At 53.5% G+C, this 21,296-nt stretch overlaps 2 long non-coding RNA genes across 2 annotated transcripts; both read right to left on the bottom strand.

The window, feature by feature from the left end:
- Positions 1 to 817: 817 nt before the first annotated feature.
- On the bottom strand, positions 818 to 5,195 carry LOC140255861 (uncharacterized). Its single transcript, XR_011904573.1, has 3 exons — positions 5,147 to 5,195; positions 1,012 to 1,133; positions 818 to 925 (listed from the first exon to the last, which is right to left on the bottom strand). It is a non-coding gene; the product is annotated as an uncharacterized lncRNA (long non-coding RNA).
- A 10,832-nt stretch (positions 5,196 to 16,027) lies between these two features.
- LOC140255517 (uncharacterized) lies at positions 16,028 to 21,032 on the bottom strand. The gene is made up of 3 exons (XR_011904488.1): positions 20,518 to 21,032; positions 18,661 to 18,737; positions 16,028 to 16,768 (listed from the first exon to the last, which is right to left on the bottom strand). It is a non-coding gene; the product is annotated as an uncharacterized lncRNA (long non-coding RNA).
- Between the last annotated feature and the right edge of the window lie 264 nt (positions 21,033 to 21,296).

The following is a 21,296-nucleotide window of genomic DNA, read 5'->3' on the forward strand; positions in this document are numbered from 1 at the left end:
CAGGGGAGTTGGCCCAAGGCTTGCACAGCACACCTCGGGACCTTTCTCTCCTGCTGTGTTTGTTGAACTCTCTGCGCTCTGCAGCTTTGGTTATGCTTGTTTGGAAAGGCTCAGGGGGAGGAACACGGAATGGGAGACTTCCACGGCGCTAGCCAAAAAGAGCAGTAAAGGTGAGCAGCATAGGGTGTAGGGTTGTGTGGTGAGCAGATGGGGTTGCATGGTGAGGATGTGGGCTGCAGACCCTGGGAAAGACAGAGGAATCATAGAGTAGCATGGGGTGGAAGGGACCTCAAAGGACGTCCAGTTCCAATCCCCTGCCTTGGGCAGCGTCAGACACTGTTATCCAGGGCTCCATTCAACCTGGCCTTCAATAGAAACAGGGCATCCACAACCTCCCTGTGAAGTCTGTGCCACCACCTCAATGGTGCATGGGCCAGGCTCTCCAGCACAGGCTGCCCCAGGATGCCATGACTGCAGAACAGCACTACCCCATCAAACCCATGGGCAGCTTGGATGGGGTGTTGTGCAGACTGGTCTATGAGATGCATCCCTGCCCATGGCAGGGGGTCCCACCAGGTGATCATTGAGGTCTCTCCCTTCCAACCCAAGCTCTTCTGTGATTCTACAGTCATAGGCTGGGGTTGGAAGGGACCTCAACCATCACCTACCAACCAGGGCAGCATGCTGGGAAGCAGTCCTGCACCTACCTGTACATACAGTGCAGGATGGCACTGGGTGCTTTGCAGGGTTCTTAGGTCTTTTGGCCCTTCCACTGAGGAGCTCCAGGACCTCGTTTGATTCAGGAGAAAAGTCGCTCTTGGGTTAAAGCTGGCAGCAGTAATGCCTGGACCTCTTCAGGTCTTGTGGGTAGACCACAAAAGCCAGGGCTTCAGCTGGCTGAATGGCCAAAAACCACGCTGTTTCTCTGAAACACAGGATAATTTCAGCCCGTTTTCCATCCAGATAGATAACACATGCAGGGTGATTAACTGGCTCCATTTTTCTTCCTACCTCCCCATGTGGCTGCCTCTCCTGGCACAATCTCCATCCGCTCTTTGAAATGCTTTCAGTGCAGGATGGCTGCCTTCCCTCCTGGCACACAGCTGGGCTGGCACTCACCGAGGGCTGCCAACCTGGGAGGAAGTGGCTCATTAGGAGAAGAAGGGCAGCATGAGCCTGAGTATGGACAGGCACAAGCCAATGTGGTCCTCTCTAATCAGAAGCCAGTAGCTTTCCCCATTGCACCTTGCAAGGAGCAGCCAGGGCATCCTGGGGCTGCCCCACTGGAGAGGGCTGTATTGCCATAGTGGGAAGGAACCGCACAGAGTTTATTGCCTGCTCCTGCCCCATCTCTAGCTCAGGGTGGGTGTGCTGGGCTCATCATTCATTTGCATGGTTGTGTTTTTCCCGTGCTGCTGACATCTGCTGCTCCCAGATTGCTTTCCAACCATCAAACCCTATGTGGCAAGAGAGAATTCAAAGAGAGGGAGACACCTCATTAGTTTTTACTCCACCCTGCGTCCTTCTCATCATTATCCTCCTGCAGGGACAAGGAGGAACAATACTGTGTTGCTCGCCCTAGGGAGGAATAAGTTGCTTATGGGGTAGGCATGGGAGCATGGCTGTCTGCAATAAGCCTGGCAACTGCATGCACCACCACAACCTGCCTTCTGAACGGCCCCACAATAAATGACCCTGCGGGATCCCATTTTGGCTCCTGGACATGAGATGGGGACCATCTGGTTCTTGATCCCCAGTTCACAGCTTCCCAGCTGTGCTGAAGTAGCCAAGCAAGGCTGGGGCAGCGCTGCTCTCTCTGCTGGGCATCCACTTTCCTTTTTTAATGCCCCCAGCTGATGTTTTATAGGAGCTGCAGATGTTCAGCATCCAACAGTGCTCTTTCCATGGTGGGCTTTCTCCAGGCAGGGAGTCAAGTAAGCAAGCAAAGAACAAGATGCTATTGGAAAAGCAGTCTTATTTTGCTCTAGCTCTATCTAGTCCTTGTGTTGAGTAGAGATTTATGTCTCAGGGTGACCGCCTGCAGGCAGCTGTGCTTTTTCTAAGCTGTGCTCCATCTCAGACCCAAAGAAGCATTGCGTCAGCAGCAGTCTGGGGCTTTCCTTGCAGGCTCAGGTGGAGATAAATCCTTTCCCTACAAACTTCAAAAGGCTGAACGCCTTTCATTTATCCATCCTAGCTTTCCCATGCAAACAGGGCCTAAAGAGCAAAAATAGAACACGGGTGGTGCTTTCCTTAGCTTCCAGCTGTATGGCTCTGGGAAAGAAAGAGGCACAGGGTGGGAGACAGGGAGAGATGGGGCTGCATCCTGCCTGGCTGGCTCCCAGCCGCCCTGCACTGCAGGAGGTGCTTCCGTGGGAAGGTGACTCCACCTGGGAGGTGTGACACTGAGGCTGGGGCAAGGCAGGAGGAACAAAGCTCCTTTTGTTGCGCTTCCCCTGACCCGCTGAGCTTCCTGAAGCTGTGCCAGTGTGATGCAGGCTATGCCATCATGAGGCTGAGCAGGGAACCACCTCTGTGCCAAATTCTAGATGGGTACGGCAGGATAATGGGATTGCCGAGGAGCACCCATGGGGTGCACATGGGGCTGGGACATGGAGAGTATCAGCATGTGGGTGGGCACCTGTTACCAGCATCACTAGCATGCCAACCTCGCTCAGCACCCAGCTGTACTGGGCACATAGAGGGATCCTGATGGGTCTGTTCAAGTGTGGGATGCACCTGAGCGTAGGGATGCCAAAATCCACCCAGGATGCTAAAAATCCCATCCCAAAGCAGCTCCATCCACCCGAGCAAAACCCCTTAAAATCTGACCTAATTAAGGAGGCCAGAGAGGATAAAGCAGAGCTTAGGAACAGCCCTGGCTCACCACAGCAGGGTGAGGGGGATTCACAGCCCTGCACTCCTCAGAGATGGGCACATCCATCCCATCCCTGCAATGCCATACACGGTACATGGTGCTCTGCTCCATCTATCTGGAAAGCCCCTGGGATGGTGAGAGTTAATCCTTGCTCCCAGCTGCCTTCCTCCAGCACTGTGCAGGAAGAGGGGCTGCCCGGGGGAGGAAAAAGTGCTTCGTTCAGACCTTTTACCTAATTTCCAAAGGTTCAGAACTGACAGCCTTAGCAACGGGAGCTGCCAGGATCTGCACTGCTGGCTGCCTTCACCCACAGCCCACATCCTTGCTGCAGCACCCATCTCAGTACTGACTCGATGCCTCCTCACCCATAGGACCAGCCAAGGGACACAGTGCTGCTTGCTCCTGCCCTGAGGTGTGTGAGGAAGAGACCACTGCTGTCATCGAGTCCAATCCTAGCCCATCCCCACCAAGCCCAACAACCCTGCTTCTGAAAACATAACAGGGATCCCTATGATCCTAACCTAGCTACTTTGTGCTATAAAGACACAGACTGCAAAAGGTTCTTGTTATAACCATAGCTGCTAATTCCCCTTTTGTATACATTAATGGAGCTATTCTGTTGCTCAGGTTATCACCTCCAAGACCAGCCCATCCTGCAGGCATATCAGGGGTCTTTATGGTATAAAGACACAAAGGAGCTCAGCTCTACTCCCCACAGGCATTCTGAGCAACCAGAATCTTTTCCTAAGGAACAGACAGGCAGCTCAGGAGCAACAACAGAGCTGATTTAATTACAGCTGAACTCTGTTCCTGAGATCTTCACGATCAATCAATGCTTCCGCAGAGCAATTAAGTTTGATTATGTCCATGTTTAGACCCTCCTTGTGTAGTAGGCAGCATCTTCTTTAGATGCTTGTTCCTTGATGAGCCACACATTTAGCAGAGCCTGGGCTTCAGCAATATAGCAAACCCAATTAACTCTCCTTGCCATAAAGAGCTCCCCAAAGCTACGTTGCTACTCTCTGCAGCTTGTGCATGGCCATGCATGCTGGTGGATTCCTTCCTAGAGAGAAGCATGTCATTCTGAGTGTGTCATTCATTCACCTTCGAGACAGAACTGCTACTTAAGAAGAGGGTTGATGTGCTCCAGGCAAAGCTACCTTTGTGTTTCCTCAAGACTTGCTATACCCAAAGGCTTTCTGTGCATCCTCATACACCTGAACCCTGCTGCATTGCAATGAAACCCAGCTCATCCCTCAGGAGATGCGTGCTGAGAAGATGGGCTTCCCTCAGATCTTAACTAGCCACAGAATTGGATATGAGGCTGTCTGTACTCTAATATGGGGAGTGTGAAGGAATTTGATGCTTTTAGTCTATTTGTCTTCCGTCCACCAATTGCAATATTTCTATGTGCCCTTCAATGCAAGGCTCTCAGCAAACAGACTCTATCCTGGCACTTTTCATCTGGCAACATCCACCTGCATCAGACACGAGGCAAACTAGATCTGGGGGCAGATGCTCTTTGGGGAAAGCAGCTATAAGACATGACCTGCTGCCATGTTGGATAGGAGCAGTTTCCCCACCACTCCTTGTTTCTTTGCCTCATTTGCAGGCCATGCACTACAAGGTTTGAGCAAAAGCCCTTGAGAGTCGGGAACATCTCTCCTCCCATAACAGGAACACATAGAGCAGACGGGAGCCAGACTATTTCCAAGCAACTTTCTTAAGGGATCATCAGAATATGAATAGGATCCTTCTCAAACCAGGTACATCCAAAAGACGAGGCCATGTCAATTGTTTGCAGAACTCTAGTAAATAAACAGCATTGCTTAGTAAACAAAAATAAACAGCATTCCTTCTTTGCCTGCTGACACTCCAGTAGCCAATCCAAGCAGGAGCTTGGTGACAACCTTTGCTAAGGATTGGACTGTGCCCAGTATCCCAAGTGGTATGTGCAAACATGATGGAAGCTTCTGGCTGCAGCCCTTAAAACACGTATGTGGGGTGAAAACAACCCACCCTATCTAAGGGCTTAAATGCAGAGAGGAGAGCTGCTGCAAGCAGAGCTTTTTGCCTGAAACCACTTATAGTGCTCTGGAGTAAGGTGGGGAGAATGGAAGACAATAATGGAAGACAAAGGAAAGACAGCGATGGTGTAATACAATGGAAAGCACAACAGTGACAGCAGAGCAGCAAGGTATGCAGCAGTGAGAATGTGCTCAAATACAACAGCTGCAAGCATAGATACAAAGGCAAGAAGCTGCTTACCTTCAGAAGGCCACAGGTAGGCAGAGATCTCCAGCATGAGATGCCCTCACCTCCACTGCCAGCCTTTAAATGAGGTGTGGGAAGGCGTGCATCCTGGCTTCAGCCCTTCTTGTCACTTAGATGCATTGCATGCACCTGAGCTCCCCTGGGTTGGCCCTGCCTTCCACCAGGTGCTCCATCACTGCTTCAAGCTGTGACTCAGCAGCTCCACTACAGATGGCAATAAGGTAAGAGCGTCGGGCTTGGCTCCCTTCCCAAGGGATGGCCAGCCTCGAGAACTGGAGTGTGAGAGGCCAAAAGCCACTTACCTCATCTGTGGCCCAAAATAAAAGCAAGGTGACACAAGGCATTGCAAGTGCCACCACCTCTTGACTTCTCCACTGCCTCTGGAGAGCCATCTGTGAGCTCCTAAAAAGGAGGGAGGAACTTGCAAGCACCGTTCTTTGTCTCCATGTAGACTAAATACCCCCTAATAAAATACGTTATTCCAACTGGAGCACTTTGCCCAGCCATTGTGGATCCCCAGAGAGTTGTCTGGGTGGTTTCTGTGCTCATGGACTTGCAGGGGTCTGCCTGGGGCTGCTGCTGCAGGCTGGGGAGGGAAGGGTTCTTGCTGGGCACAGCGCGTGGCAAAAGCTCGTGTTGACACTGGCCACAATGCTGGCTAACCAGAAGGGCTCATGTCTGCAACATTTCAATCTCAGGCTAAATTTAAACACTGAAAGAAGCCCAGAAAACAGCCCAACCCTCATCTGCTGTGGCTGCCTCTCACCAGCCCTCCCTTTGGCAAGGAAAGAGCTTTTGTTTCTCCTGGTCTCAGGGCCAACTCGGAATAATACCACCAGCAAGACCCTCCCTGCCCCACACAATGAAGCAGCGTGCTCAGCTCCCAGCTGTGTACCGTGGGGAAGTGCCCAGCCTGCTGCTGCCCTTCCAGATGTGTGGACATGCAGAGCTCTGGCTGTGGGGCAGAGGTGGAACAGGGGCACACAGTGTGGGACCTGCAGCGGGGTAGGGTCCCCATAGTGCTGGGAAGTGCGAGTTCACTCTGCTCTTATTGGGACCACGGGGTCCATTTTGGGGGATCCAGGCATGACAGGAACATGTTGCCCATGGGAACAGCTGCACCTCATGGTGCTCCTCGTGCTTCCCATCACACCCCACCTTGCTTCTTAGCCACCCCTGGAAAATGCCTGCAGATCAGCAGGGTCCTCCTGCTGTTATTTTTACGCAGTTTGCTGAGGACATGGAGATAGTGGGTGCTGACAGGAGCCTGGATGCGGGCTGGGACTGCACAGGGCTTATATATGTGCTTGTGATGGGACAGCTTGTGCTAAAAGTGAGCGTGGAGAGAGCTCGCATCCCATGGACTCCCTCCCAACCATCACTGTGCAGGGCAGCCCAGGCAGTGGTGGGGTCAGTGTCCCTGGAGGCGTTACAGAGCCATAGAGGTGTGATGCTGAGAGATACGGGCAGTGCTGGGGGTGGGTTGGGTTTGGACTCGGTGATCTTGTAGGTCTTTCCCAATCTTCTGATGCTCTGACGTGCAGAGCCCAGACCTGCCGTCTGCATCTGTCCCAGCTGCTCAGGGCTTGCTCTGACTCACATCCCTTATTCATCGCAGGGCAGGGCTGCCCCAGCAGTGTGGGCTGGGCTCCCACAACTTCCTCTCCTGCTGCGTTGCTGCCGGTGTCACCCCTTCTGCTTTAAATTAAACGTCAGGGTAAAGGGAAGACAAGGGATGGGGGGAAAAGGAGATAATAATTCGAAGAGATGGGGCCAGTCTTGTGCTGCAAGCAGGCAGCAGGAGGAGGAGGAGGGTGGGAAGGGGTGAGGTCAGCCACACGTGATGTACAGGCTTTGGTTTCGGCACAGCCGGCGTGTTTGTACGGCAGGAGGGTGCAACATGGTCTCCTGCTTCCAGGAATCCTCTGAGCACAGGATATGCGTGAGGGTAAACATGATACAATAGCTGGCCTGTAACTCGATCAGCTCCCTGCATTAGCTGCTCCCTGCACGGTGCCTTCTCATGGTGGCAGGGCATGAAGTGGCACGTCCCGGGATGCGAGGTGTACGGCAATGGGGAGCGCCATTAGTTGTGTTCATTAGTTCAATCTCCAGCTGTATCCTTCAGCTCACACTCAGGGAGAAGAGGGCCTGGTTATAAGCTTGATTGCTTTGCTGCAGGAGCAGCGGGAAGGGGCTGGACAGACCCTATGGGGAGCAGGGTGGGTTTCTTCCCACCTGCTGCTTTGTTTGTATTTTTAGAGTGCACCGCAGGCACGAGGTCTCTGTGGTGAGTGGAATTCCAGCCTGCAGCCCTGCTCCATGCGCCCGTCCTGCTCCTCCAACAGCCAACAGCTGAGCCGGGGCTCAAGTGTCCCAGATGCCAGGGTTTGGAGCTGAGCAGTGGCACAGGAGATTGGAGCGGAGCGAGTCCCATAGTGTGCAATGGGCTCTCAGCATCACCGGCGTGTGATGCAAGAAGGATGCTTCACCGTGGAGTGACACCAGCGACTGGCTGCAGACATCACCTCCCACTGACCCGTCCCACTGGGGCTGGGGTTCAGCAAGCAGTGAGTCAGGCAGGCACCCATCCCACTGCCTGAATCAGCGCTGAGAGCATCCCAGAGCTGGCAGCTCTGCCTGGCGCTCCTCCTGCTTGGGGTCATAAATAGGGCTGCTGCATCTGTGCGTGCAGATGCATACGTATATACACACACACGGCTTGCTTGGGGCTCCTTGGACAAGAGGCAAAGCTGAGCAGCCCAGCTCTGCAGCACCCAAAGCTCCTTCAAAGCCGTTTCCCCTAATAGCAAGCACAAGCCACAGCTGCTGAAGGCTCACTTGCTTTTCCTCCTGCACAACTTGTGCTTTCCATTGGGCCTCTCCCTGGAGCAGGAGCACACAGGAGGTGGCTGCCCTCCTGTGTCCAAAGTCCCTTGCATGGAGAGGTGAAGAGAGCACTGACCTCATGGAGCAAATATTTTCCATGCCATCTCCTTGCTAGGTCTCCTCGCAGTCTACAGTGCAGTCTATTAGGATGCAATGCTACACTTGTAGCTGGCGGTGTTGCAGTAGGGCACAGGAGTGCCTCCATGCGCTGCCCCTGCAGGTTAACACCCTCCAGACTTCTGAGACCCCTCAGCATCCCTCCAAAGGAATGTATTACAAAGCAAGTAGAGGACAGAAGGTGTTAGGGATGGGAGCACACCAGTGGACAGCAAAGTGGGGAACATGGTGGCTCGGCCTTCTTGGTGCTTACCCAGTGGAATGACAGAAGCCCTCCCTGGGGCTGCTGTTCCCTCTCTGTGTTATTTCTGGGGTGAGGAAGATGTGGTTTTCCTCTCCACAAGCACGGATTCGCTGAGCGGTGCTGCTTTTACTTTTATTTGGGGGGGTTGCGTTTTGTTTTGTGCTCAATCGGAACAATAAAACATCTGTTCCCGAGCCTGGCAGCTGGACCGAGCTGAAATGACGTTAGCATCAATTATCCTCTGGGATGGGGAGGATGACAGAGAATGGAGCAGATTTCCTTCACGCTGAATGACAAACGGGAACAACAGCTTGGCGACGTGGTCCGTGTTCCCGGATAGGGGCCAAATATCTTGTGTTGGGATGCCCAAAGTTGTGCACTGCTTCTCTGCATGCCCATATCACCACTTGGCTGCCAAACGCCCGCAGGGGAGAGAATAAGTGAAGACTGAAAGATAATGCTCGTTTTGGTGGAAGCCAAATGCAGAGGGTTTATATGGCAGCCACAGAGATTCTCCTGAATGCACCAACCCCAGAGTTGGATCTGCTGCCAACCTCAGGGCTCGCGTCAGGCTGTGCAGAGCCGGGTCCTGCATCAGGATGGGGTGATGCAGGATCACGTTCCCCGAGTGCAGAAAGGAGCTATTAAGGGGATGCAAGAGGGGGGTGAGCCAGCACAAAGGCTGTGATTTGCTGGCACTGACTGCCAGCTGTGGTGATGCTCGGGCGCGTGATGCAGCCGCCTGACCCTGACATAGGGCAGAAGGGCATGGAGCCATCTTCTGTGCAGGTGTGCAGGAAGCTGGGGTTGGGGGGGGGTTTGTTCCCAAGGCAAATCCATCTGTCCCAGCAGCCAGGCACCGACGTCACCTCTTGCAGGGCTTTCTTCCCAAAGCTGGGTGCACAAATTGCTGCGGGTGAGGAGACATCATGAGCATAACACACACACACACACATACAGATCTCCCCATCCCATCCTGCACAGGAAGAAAATCATTCCCCCTCATCTCAGCAGCACAGAGGAGAAATGGAAATGTGGGAAAACTCAGCAAAATGATCATCACTGAGCAGTGCTTCTGAGCGAGCTGCTCCATACCTGCGCAGCCAGATGCCTGCATAGCTTAATGCCTGCTGCCAGAAATAATGTGGGCTGCTGCAAGCTCCAAAATAGCTCTCCTGCTGCCCCCGGGGAGCTGTGCATTTTCAGCCTGACAGCTCTGAGTGCCCAAGGGGTGGGTACAGCTGGAAAACCCAACAGCATCGACCACCCTTTGCATCTGACTGCTGGGGTCTCACGTGGCCCCGGGGCAGAAGGTTGGGTGCTGTTGGCTCTGTGTGCTTCACCTGGCTGTTTCCCTGCCTGCGCTGGGGCTCTCTGATCCCCCATAGCCTCCTGGCTGACAGCATCAGGGTGTCAGCAGATCGTCCTTGGCGTCACCCTGATGTGCGTCACCTCTTCTCTGCGTCTGGGAGCTCCTGCACTGGTTTCACCCACCAGAAAGTGGAGTCAAAATGGGTCAGTCCCCCAGATCCTCTCCTTGGAGAGGCCTGGCAGAATCAAGAGCAGGCAGCCCAGCAGCTGGGCTGAAACAAAGGCTGGGTGGCCCCACAGAGATCAGCTCACAGTCTCTCCTTTTCTCCTTTTGACCCACTTTGCTGGCTTTTCCCTACTTGCTCTGTAATCCTAAGAGGAGGCAGTAGCCTGGGCATCCTTTGAAGGCCTTAATCCCCACCTATGGTGATCTGGCTCCTGGTGCTGTCACATCAGGGCTAGCAGGGTTTCCTGGGTGTTAGGAACAGGCACATTCTATGTGGTATGGCATATCAATGGTCACCCCGAGAAGGAGCAGAAGACGGGGGGGGGGGCAGCTGCAGCTGGAGCATGAGGCACAAAGAGCTGCCTGCACACCAGCTCTGCATCACAGCACAGTGCCCCCGCTCCCCATCACCCCTTCGTTTCAACACACCCCTCCACTCCTGGTTGTTTGCACAGCGTGAAATATTCTGGCCTTTATCACTGTTTGCACTTTTGCCTCTGTTTGTGCTAGTTGCATTTTAAAGGCAATAAAGTCCAGCTCTGTTTGCTCGTGAGGAATCCATATTTTCTCCCAGCACACGCACCAGCACTGTGAGCACCCATGCTGTGCATCACCCCACAGCTCAGCTCCCCCACCATGAGCCCCCCAGGAGCTCCAAGCCCTGCAGCTGGTGCAGTGGATCCCATGGGCTCAGCCTCACATCCGTCTGTCCATGCATGACCCCTACAAAGCTGCTTCAGTCCAGCTGAGGGAGCCGGGTGCTGATGCCAGTGGGCACGCACGTCCCACCACCCCATGGGTGTCCCCGTGTGGTGACAGTGCCTCCAAGTGACACCATCCTGCCCAGCAGTGTTAAACATTAACAGGAGCTGCTGCCAGGGCAAGGCCAGGTGAGTTTCAGGGGAGGGGAAGGATGTCATTTCTGGAGAAAGCATTGCTTAGGAAATGCTCTGCTCTCTGGTTGTTCTGGTCATCTCCACCCACCCAGCTCCTCCTCAGCTTCCTTCAGGGCCAGGCTTGATGGGACCCTGGGCAGCCTGAGCTGGTGGGGAGCAGCCAGCCCATAGCAGGGGTTGGAGCTTTGGGGTTATTAAGTTCCAACCTAAGCTATTCTATGGCTCTAGGATTCCTCTGTCCTTCCCAGTTGCTGCCTCCACTCCTGGTGGCCAAGCTTGGCTCATCACCCCCCCGTGGAAGGGACTTATGACATCTCCTAACATATCTTTGGCCAGGGAATAGCTGCTGGAGCTGGTCTAAACTCCAGCCCTGTTTCTTCCCCTGCTGCCCCCAGTGCTTGGTATGGCTACAGCACCCTCACCCACCGCAATCTGCTCACAGCTGTTGACATCAGCTATGTTCTCCAGGGCACACAGTGCCTCTCAACAGACCATGGCTCAGCAGCAGGAACACGGTGTGAGCGGGGGCAGCCTGGGGACAGCACAGGAACAAGCTGTGTTGCTGCAAGGCTCTGCAAGCGGGGATTTCAGCTCCCAAAGCAAGGAGGAAAAGGGCATCTCTAGGTTGACCTTGGCTGGAAATCATGGCTCCTGAAATGTCGGCTGCCCTGAGTGGTCACAGCCAGCCCTGCCTTCTCCTGGACACAGCTCGCTGGGAAGCGTCCCAGATTGCGAGGAGTGCAGCATTGGCAGTTTGAGGGGCTCAGCTCACGTGAGTCCATTCATGGAATCTGAGTGTTGATTGACCACGTGAGCAGAGCTCCTTGGAAAACAGGCTCACGGGGCTGGGAAACACACATTGCTTTGCATCCTGACACCTCCTTGGCAAGCAGGCGCTGGCTATAATTAGTGCCCAGCAGCCTGCGACGCGTCCATCCCTGCAGCATGGGTAGAGCTGTGCAGGTGGGCACCGGGGCTGCAGCTCTGCTCCCATGTACAAGCCCACATTGGGGTCCTCTCCCCAGCTGCTCCCTACAAAGCCTGGGCAGAGCAGAGCTGGCACAGATGGAGCAGCACGTCTGTCCAAATGAAGGCAGCTCCTTGAGAACAGCCATAGCTCATCCCCGCGTCCGGGGCTGCTTATGAAATTACTGGGGCCATACAAATGGCAAGTTTTGTTTCAGCAGACACGGTGCCTTGCAGGAGATAAATCTCTGACCTGGTAATCGTATTTCTCCATCCTTGGCTTTGCATAAATGGGTTTGAAGCTCTGTTGCGTGAGGGGGGAGATGGCTGGGAAGGTAGAATTGGGCTGTGAAGGGCTCTGCAGCCCATGGAGAGAGATGGGTGGAGGTGTCCCCATGTTTCCCCAGGTATTTTGCATGAAGAGATGCATCTGGTGCTGCTTTCCCATAGAGCTCAATGGCCGTGAGCGTCAGGCCAATGGTGAGAGCCCACCCCCCTCTGCCTGAGCGTGCCAAAAATGACTGAAATTCTTCTCATCCCAAAGCCAGATAGTGAGTGGTCTTGTGCTCTGTGCTCTGAGGAGCAGATGCAGCTCTGGAAGGCGGCCAGAATAACTGTGTGAGCATCTATATGTGTATTTCTATATAAATGAGGAGGGGGTTTTTGCTGCTTCTCGCATCCACGCCGCTCCTCCCTGCTTGCAAGTGCGTGGCACAATCCCTCTCCCTTTGGTTTCACTGCTTCAGCTGCAGCGAGGTGATGGATGGGGGCAGAAGCAAAAGTCAAGTCTGCCCTTGAGGCTGCATGAATAATGGCACAGAGCAGGGCACAATTGTTGCTCCGTCCCTGTGGGCTTCAATAAGTACCCTGCCATTGAGGTTTGTGCACAGTGAGGTAGATAGAGGTGTGTGCTGTGATGTGAGCATCCCCACTGACGTCCGCAGCTGCCTCCCCATTGCTGTCCCACCAGGATGGTGCTTGGAGCCCAAAGCACACTGCCTGTGAGTGCAGCCAGCTTCTTGGATCCAGGAAACTTGCTGTCCCGCTCTTTATCCAGCCAGGGCCTGAGGAGCTCAAGCAGTGCAGCCAAGGTCAGCTTGCAGGTCAGGGCAGAGCCGGCCGAGCCTCCAGCTGTGATTTATGTCCCACCTGCTGCTTCCTCATTTTCAGCACCTCGTTACATCCTCAGGTCGCTGCATGCAGTGTGGCATGGGGATGCCCAGCCACCCCAAAGGTGCTGAGGCTTTGGTGAGAAGAGAGAGGAGGACCAGCTCTTTGCCTATACCGTAGCACATCCTGAGCCTTCAGGCAATTCATTTTTGCCTCTGGGTGGGCTTCTTTGCAAAGGCACATCCTTACGATGGGCTGCCCAGCATTGAGACGTGCCTGACCACATAACCAGCCCCTTCACACCCGGCTCTGCTCCTTGAGCACAGCTCCTCCAGAGGCTTGCATGGGATTGCTGTTTATTCTAGCTCATCTCAACCTGCAGTGTGGCTGCACGGCTGAGATCAGCTGCAGCAGCCGAGATCCTTGAAGAGGTGCTACATTTCTACATCCAGCATCCTTCACCTGAGGTAATGAGGACCTCTGTGTATGCATGGCCTGGACCTAACAAAGTTGTCTGATCCCAGCTTTTGAGCAAGTTGAAGCTGTGGGTGCCCTGGGACAAGTTGCTGTGCTTGCAATGGGGCTGGAGCATGCATGGGAGCACAATGCTGCTGGTGCAAAGCTTGCCTGCAAGCCAGGGCTTGAGGAGGCTGAGTCTCCTGGGCTGCTGGGATCTGCCAGATGCCCCTGGGTTACTTGCAGTGTAAAACACCCTTGCTGCTGCAGGAGGGTCACATCGGTGATGCTGAAGGGCTGGGTGTTTGCTTGCAGTGCAACACATGTGGGTGTGAGGTGCCCTCAGCCAGCAGCAAGGCAGAGCTGGTGCGGAACAGTGTGGGTGGTGTTGGTGGCACAGCAGAGCTCCCAGATCAGTGACAGCATCACACATCAGCCCATGCCAGATACTTGAAGGCTGTTTTCTTTCATGCATTGGCATTGATGGGTGCAGGATGGGGACAGCAACCTGGGCTGTGACAAGCAGCATCCCCTGGTCCCTGCAGGGCTCCGGCCCCAAAGGCAGCAGAGATGCAAGAAGCTGCTTCAAGGCTTTTTTATCCCCCAGTTCCTATGCTGGTGGGAGTGATGGCCGTGAGAACTGCCCCCTCTTCAGGCAGAAGGGCTGAAGAGTCCCCAGCCCTGCTCCCCAGATCAGCACTTATCCCCAGTTCAGCACACAACTATCCTACACGATTTGGGTTTTCCATGAGCAGTGCCAAAACTGTTCTGTATGAAATTTAGCTCTGGAACTGCTGGTTTGCCTGCTGTTTTCTACAGCTGGTTGTACACTGTGCCTATATCCCGTATTGTCACCAGAGGTGCTCAAGAACCATGGAGACCTAGCACTGAGGGTCATGGTTAGTGGGCATGGAGGGGAAGGGCTGATGGTTGAACTTGGTGATCATAGTGGTCTTTCCAACCTTAATGATTCTACAGTTCTACCCCATCCTATAGAACACGCCATACTCCATGCCTTGATACTATTCCTCAGTGGAGCCTGAGTGAGCCAATGCTGAGGCTTCCCCTGTTAATACCATAGACAGCCCTGTGGTACCCAGCAACTGTGTCTATGGGCAATTGGAACTGTGACCTTGCTGCATGCATCACTATTCCACCTATGTTCAAGTCAGTCTTAAGAACATGTCTCCTGGATCCATGCAGGGGGTGTGCAGAGCTAGGAAGTGATGGGTCATGCCGGTTATCCTTGCACCGCGTGTGCTTTGTAGCTTCTACATGTCCTGAATATAACAGTAGGCTCAAGGAAAGGGAACAGAGAGAAAAAGGTTACAGGAACAAAAGGCTCCAGGAACTAAGGATCCAGCAAAGCGAGCTGCTCAACGCCCTGGGCCATGGCTCTCCTCACCCTGCACAAACAGTTTATGCAAGCAGCCTGGGTTCTATGGAAGCCTCTCCCTGGGTGGAGCACAACAGCACACACAGGGACACCGTGCCCTCACCAGGCTCTTACAAAGCTTGGCACAGCCCTGCACAACCAGCTCCTTCCCTGTAGCTTCCTTCACCCACCCAGGCTTTGGCAGGATGCATCCCTGCTGCTGAATACAGAGCTGCTATGGCTGTGTGCAAGCTGGCATCCTGCACCCATCAGGCATCGCTGCGTCGAGATGAAGCTGTGCTTGGAAGCAGGCAGCAAGGAGAAGTTATCCCACAAGGCTAGAGGATCCTAGAGCCAAACACCCTGCCGTTATAGCAGATGTAGGCTTTGGGACTGTGGCCTGATGCTCACTGCCCCAACACCTCAGTGCTCCTGCACATCTCACACTTTGGCCATCGACACTCTCCGTAGCAAGCCTATCTACCAGCAAGCCCTAACAGTGTTTCATTACCATATGGTACCCTGCAATCTACAGCTGGGTCTGAGGGACCTGCAGAGAGACACAGTACAGGGGTGGGCTGTGGTGGGAGCTTGGGGATGGGCTGGAGCTCCTCTTCCTGCATTAACACCGGCTGTTCCCAGGCAGTCTGGAAGGGCAGCGGGCTGGAGCAGAGCCGGCAGCCACCATAAACCATCGTGCAGTGATTTACAGCCGCCCAGCCTCCCACAAGCACGGCAGCTGCTGCAAGCTAGGAGCTGGAGAGAAGGGAAAACAGCAAAGCCCACAGGAGGGGGGGAAAGCAGTGAGGAACGGGGCAAGAAAACGTCTGGTTGGATGTGAGGAGGATGAAAGCCTGCTTTCCTTGCTCTCCTCCCCTCCTTTATCCCGCCCCCCACCCCAAATGTCTTATCAGCCTGCAGTGAAAAACAAGGCTTCCTTTGAACCTTTATTATTATTATTATCATCATTTTTTTTAATGGGGAAAGGACACGTGTGCTAAAGCGGGGGCAGCCCATCAGCTCAGCCCAGTGCCTCCCCTCCATCCCCGAAGAAAAACAAGCAGCTCGGGAGGAAGAAAGGGAGAAGGAAAACATGCCGTTCCCTGCACCGCCGCCTTGGCAGCACGCAGATTGGCCGAGGCCTGGGAAAGGGAGCCTGCTTCGGTGTTACCGGGCAGATTGGGAGATTTTGGGGGGATGGAGGCGGGGGGTGTGTGTGTGGGGGGGGAGAGCAGGATAGCCATGCGCCTGCGTCGTGAATGGAGCATGCACAGGGCTGGTTTTGTGATGCTGGATTCCAGTTCGCCTCCGCCGGCGCACTGGGACACGGCGTCAGCTGCTTTGTTTCTTGCATTGCTATTTGGGGGAGGCAATAAGGGGGGGGGGAGTATGGGGGGGTCCCATACTCTCGCCTGGTTTGTTCCTCGTAGCGCTGTGCCCGGCTGAATGTGCCCATTGTGCATGGAGCTGCCAGCGGCACACAGCCAGCACTCCCCGGGCAGGGGCCCGGTCCCAGGGGGCTCAGAGGGAGGGAAGGGAAATAGGAGGGGAAAAGGAAGGAATAAGAAATCAAGAACAGGGTTTGGAAGTGGGAAATGTCAGCGTGCAGAAAGGGGTTTGAAAGGGAGGGGGGAAAACGTGGCCAGCACCTTTGTCTGCTTTATTTCGGCATTCAAAAGAACGTTTTTCTAAGGGAACAGTAAAAAAAAAACCAACAACCTCTTGTCACTGTCCTAAAATGTTAATTTCATCCCCAGAAAGAGCTTGTGCAGGGATCTGCCTTGATGTCCCTGCTGCTGCTATGCCCTAAGCTGCCATCCTTCATGTCTTATCCCTCACATGGGGGTTGGACATTGCTACTGACGGGGAATGGTCCTGGCTCTGAGGGATGGGCTCGTGCTGTGCCACGTAGCAATCCAACCCAAATCCATCCACCAATCTCCAGTTTGCCTCCATGTCATCTCCTTCACCAGCATAGGCTGAGAAGCTCCTGTGCTGCTCAGACTGTACAGCACAAAATCACAACCTAAGGCAAGAGAAAAGCATCTAAATGGCAGCAGAAAATGATGTATTTTTGTTTTTAAACTTGGAAAAGACCATTGATTTCTCCAGGCCACAGACCAAATGAAAAGTAAGACCCTTTCCCATGCCACAGTGCTGGATGGCCACTCCGTCCTGCACAAGGGACGTAGCTCAGTGGGCACAGTGGGGGACGGGTTGGAGTTGATCTCAATGGTCACTTCCAACCTTAGCAATAACGTGATTAATCCTTCTTACTCATTAGCATGCAAACCAGAAAATCCATCACTCTGTCCTGAGCTGAGGGGGCAGAAAAAGGCCCAGAGAGCTGGCTACTGTGTAAGGAAGCAGGATGACATGGACACCCTTCCTGCTTCCTGGGGCTTTTTTGGTGATGCTTCCATGAATTTCCTCAGCTTTCCCCAGGGGAGCCAACTGTAGCATCTGTAGAAACAGCAGAGTTGGGACTGTCCTGAAATGGGGTCTACCAGCTGTTAGCTATGGGATATAGGGAAGGTGACAGCAGTCTGGGAGATGGGGCCCCAGGCACCTCTACAAGCCAAGCAAAGCGCATGACAAAAGCATTATAAGAGTGACACTCATTAGGGAAAAGGGTGAGGTGTTTTCATTTGCGTGTGATGCAAACTCCTATTCATGGTTGCTCATTAAGACACAAAGGACCAATGGACCTCTCCCAGCTCTGTGTTGGCTGTATCCTATCTGCTAGTGACCATCCCTTGGACAGGTCACCCAAGGGAAAAGAGAGAGACAAAAAGAAAAGGCAATTAAAAACCAGGCCCTGCCTCGTGTTCCACCCCAGCTCAGGGATGCTCTGCTGGGGTGACCCAAGACATGACCTGGGCCTCCTGCCCTCCTCCTGTTCACTCTACAGTCCGATCAAGGCCAACAACAAAGGGTTTTAATTAAAACCTTTTTCCAGCCACAGTGGTGGGCATTTTGTCTGTTAATTGCAGAACAGACAGGCTCTCAGAGGAACGAATGGTTGTCCAGTTGGCTGGTATACCCTGCCCAAGCCAAGGGCTGGGAACGCTAGCACCAAGCACAAGAACGGTCTTTCAGCATTAAGGACACACACAATGCAAGAGGAGCACTGTCATCATCATCGTTAGGAAGCAAAAAGGAGAAGAACATTTTCTTCTGCCTGGCAGGGGTGGAAACTGGGCTCAGCGCCTGCCAAGCTGGAAAACCGAGGGACAGTCACCTCCTGTCCTCATGCCTCCTTCACCTTCATTTGCAATGTGCTCACCCCCAGATTACATTTGCTGGAATAAGGATGGTCAGATCTGCACCTTCTGTCCCAGCAGACATCTTGCTGGGTCCTGACCTGGAGGTTTTCATGTCAATGGAGAGAAACTGCCACGAGAATCCCCAAGAAATACATAGATGTGGCACTGAAAGCCACGGTTAGCAGGCATGGTGGTGATGGGTTGGCAGCTGGACTTGATTTTAATGGCCTTTTCCAACCTTAATAATTCAGATATTCTAAATGTGCCTCTGCCTTTTGCATGACAACATTCGGGTGGTGACTCTGCCACCTCCAGACATCCAAGTCCTACTTTGTTGTACGCTACTGCTCCTCTAGCTCAAAGACCTGGTGTTCTATACCATTGTGCTGAAGGATTACTTCCCCAGCCCTTCAATATTAAATGCCGCTCGCACCATTCACTTGGTAGATGCAGGAAAATCCCAGCTATTTATTGCCTGCATTGCCATAAGGGCGACTGTTTGGATGCTGCACAATCTCACCTGCCTGCTCAGCAGTTTGCTTGCTTGCAGTTACAACCTGACTCTGCCTACAGGGAGCAGCACAAAAAAACAACATGCTCTTCAGTTACACCACATGAATTTCTTCTTGTAGACAAGTAGATCCCTTCTTACCATTTATAAGCTTAGCATTTGCTTCAGGATGCCCTTGGCCTTTTTTTTCCTGCCCTGGAATCCTCACCAGCTTTGCCCTGGAAAACAACACAAGCATACTTAGAATTGAAGGATTTTGACCCAAGAGTGAAAACACGTTGGTAAGGAAACAGTTTTCACTTTCAAACACTACGGCTTCACTGTTTGGAAACTCTCTATTTCATGTTCCCATTTCCAGCCAATTCACATTTTTTGCTTCGATCTTTGCGGCCTCAGCCAGGCTCTGCTATGCGGGCTTGTTGTTAGTGTGTCATGGAGAGCAACACATACCTAAGGGAAGGAGTCAATGCATGTTGAAGATGAGCCTGGCCGAGTTCCCTTTCCCCCTCCCGCTCCAAACGTCCCCCAGCTTCGGAAAAGTTTGCCTCCAACTCTGAACTCGTTTGGCCCCACCGCTATAAATAGACGGAACAAAACCTCCCAAGCCAAATGCCCTGAGTGTTTAGAAAGCTTTGATCCCGCGCTGCTTTTGAGTGCTTGATCCCTTCCTGCTAAGGCAGCTTGTGACCATATTGCAGCTCAAAGCGGGGTGAAGGGGGGGGGTCTGTGCCTTGAGACCCCTGGCGTTGTCCCACACGGTGCTGAGATGCATCCCTCGGGCTTTACATCCTGGTGGTCACCATGTTACTCCCCATGCCTGGGTAGAACAGACCATGAGTTAAACCTCCTTGGTGCCAGCTACGGGTTCTCCCTTCTGTTTCCCTTTTCCTGTGGGTTAAGGCCTCCCTCCCCCAACCATGCTGGGTGTGTCTGCCTCTCGTGCCTTGGCATCGCTTGCCTTGGCCAGGGACGGAAGTGGAAAGACACAAACATCAGGAGAATAAAAACAAAAACAACAAAAAAAGGGCTGCTCTTGCAGTATTTCCAACCCATCAAGCCTGGGGTGGGAATCCAATGAGAAAGCCAGCCTTCACCAAACCCCAGGCTGAGAGGTTTGGGTAGTGGCCTCAAGACTCCTCCTGCTGAGATCCCAATGGGTACAGAGGAGCTCAGCACCCACTGCTGCACAGGCATGCCACTCCTCAACCTCCCATATCCCTCCCCTACTCCACACCAGTGCATCCAGAGCCCTGTGAGTACCCCAGCTCTCATACAACTCCTTGGATGACCAGGATGGACAACACAGGACAGATGTGCAGCATCAAAACAGCCTTCCCACCACACTGCTTTAACATTCCCTGGCAGCTTTGCGGCAGCCCTGCAGCAAACCAAGTTGCATCAAGCTTGATACGGGATCCTTTGATGCATATCCCATTTGAAAGGAAACTCTCTAGTGTTTCAAACTTCCTGCCTTCTCACCTTGCCCTGCACAAGGCTGCAGTGGTGCAATCATAGTTCTGTGGAAATGCAGGAGAGCTGCCATGGGCTGGGGCTGGCAAGGGACCAGCCCCACAGCTGCGTCCCTAGGGAGCTGGATTAGCTAATACCACATTGGGAAAGGGCTGAGGTCAGCCCCATCACCCTCTGTCACTGCCAGGGACAAGAGAGCTTGGATATTGCTCCAGAGGGGAACTGCAACTAAAGGAGAACAGCTTTCTGAGCAAAATGATACAGAGCTCACTGCAGAGAGGCGCAGCGCTCACCTCTCCTCACTCCCTGCACCTCGTGGTACCTACAATAGGGCTCAGTACTGCTGCGACACCTACAACCCTCATAGGGCACACTCAGTCTGATCAGCGTATGCACAGCCCACATCCTGGGCTCACCATAGGAACACCCATCCTTAGCTCATCAAGGATGCAGAGCTAGGCAGCTGATCCCCATCCACACTTGCTGGAGTACTTTGCCCCATTTGTCCTTACCAGGAACAACACTCACCTACCCAGGATAACAGCATCCAGAAATCACCCCGGAGAGGCTAAAGGTGGCCCCATCACCTCCATGCACCCCAGGGTGGCTGGCAGGAGGCTACCTCGGAGGCGGGCGCTGGCCTGGGGCTTTGTTTTTTGTCCTGTTTACCCTGCTGAGAGGAACAGAGGCGTTCAGTGTGCAGGAATCTCGTGCCCTCACCCCGCTCCCCCGCCACATGAAAGCTGCTGAGCAAACAGGAGGACTCAGAGCCACTTGCGCCCCGCTGGCACCCACTGCCTTTCGGTACAGCCAGCCCCACTGCCAGCTCTTGCATAAGTGGCTGTCTCAGCTGAACTCTGTTCTTGGGGCTTTCAACTTCTTTTGTCCCACAGGAGGCATGGACAAGGGGCTCGGGATCACTGCAGCATTGAGCATCCCCTCCTGCTTGTTGGATGCATGGTCCAGGTCCTGTGGTTGCCTCCTGCAAGTCTCCAAAGCCAAACACAGGAGCATCTTTGCAAGGGCATCTCAATGCCATTACCTTCAAGCAACACTCATCATCCTCCAGCTTGCAGAAGAGTTCTTGCATCTTTAGGCCCTATGTAACAATTTCTGCTTAGAAGCAATATGGATAATAATCCAAATGAAATCTCATGGATTTCATTGTTATAGAAACCTCTGTGCCAACAGCCCTGCTTACCTGCACACTTCCTCAGTGGGGATCTCCTCACCTCACAGCACAGGGATTAGATGAAATTAACTCACACTTGGAGCTGTGGCAGGATCAGGCAAATCCTGGCTTGGCT

The sequence above is a fragment of the Excalfactoria chinensis genome, chromosome 8 (genome assembly GCF_039878825.1).
Source record: "Excalfactoria chinensis isolate bCotChi1 chromosome 8, bCotChi1.hap2, whole genome shotgun sequence".
Classification (NCBI taxonomy): domain Eukaryota; kingdom Metazoa; phylum Chordata; class Aves; order Galliformes; family Phasianidae; genus Excalfactoria; species Excalfactoria chinensis.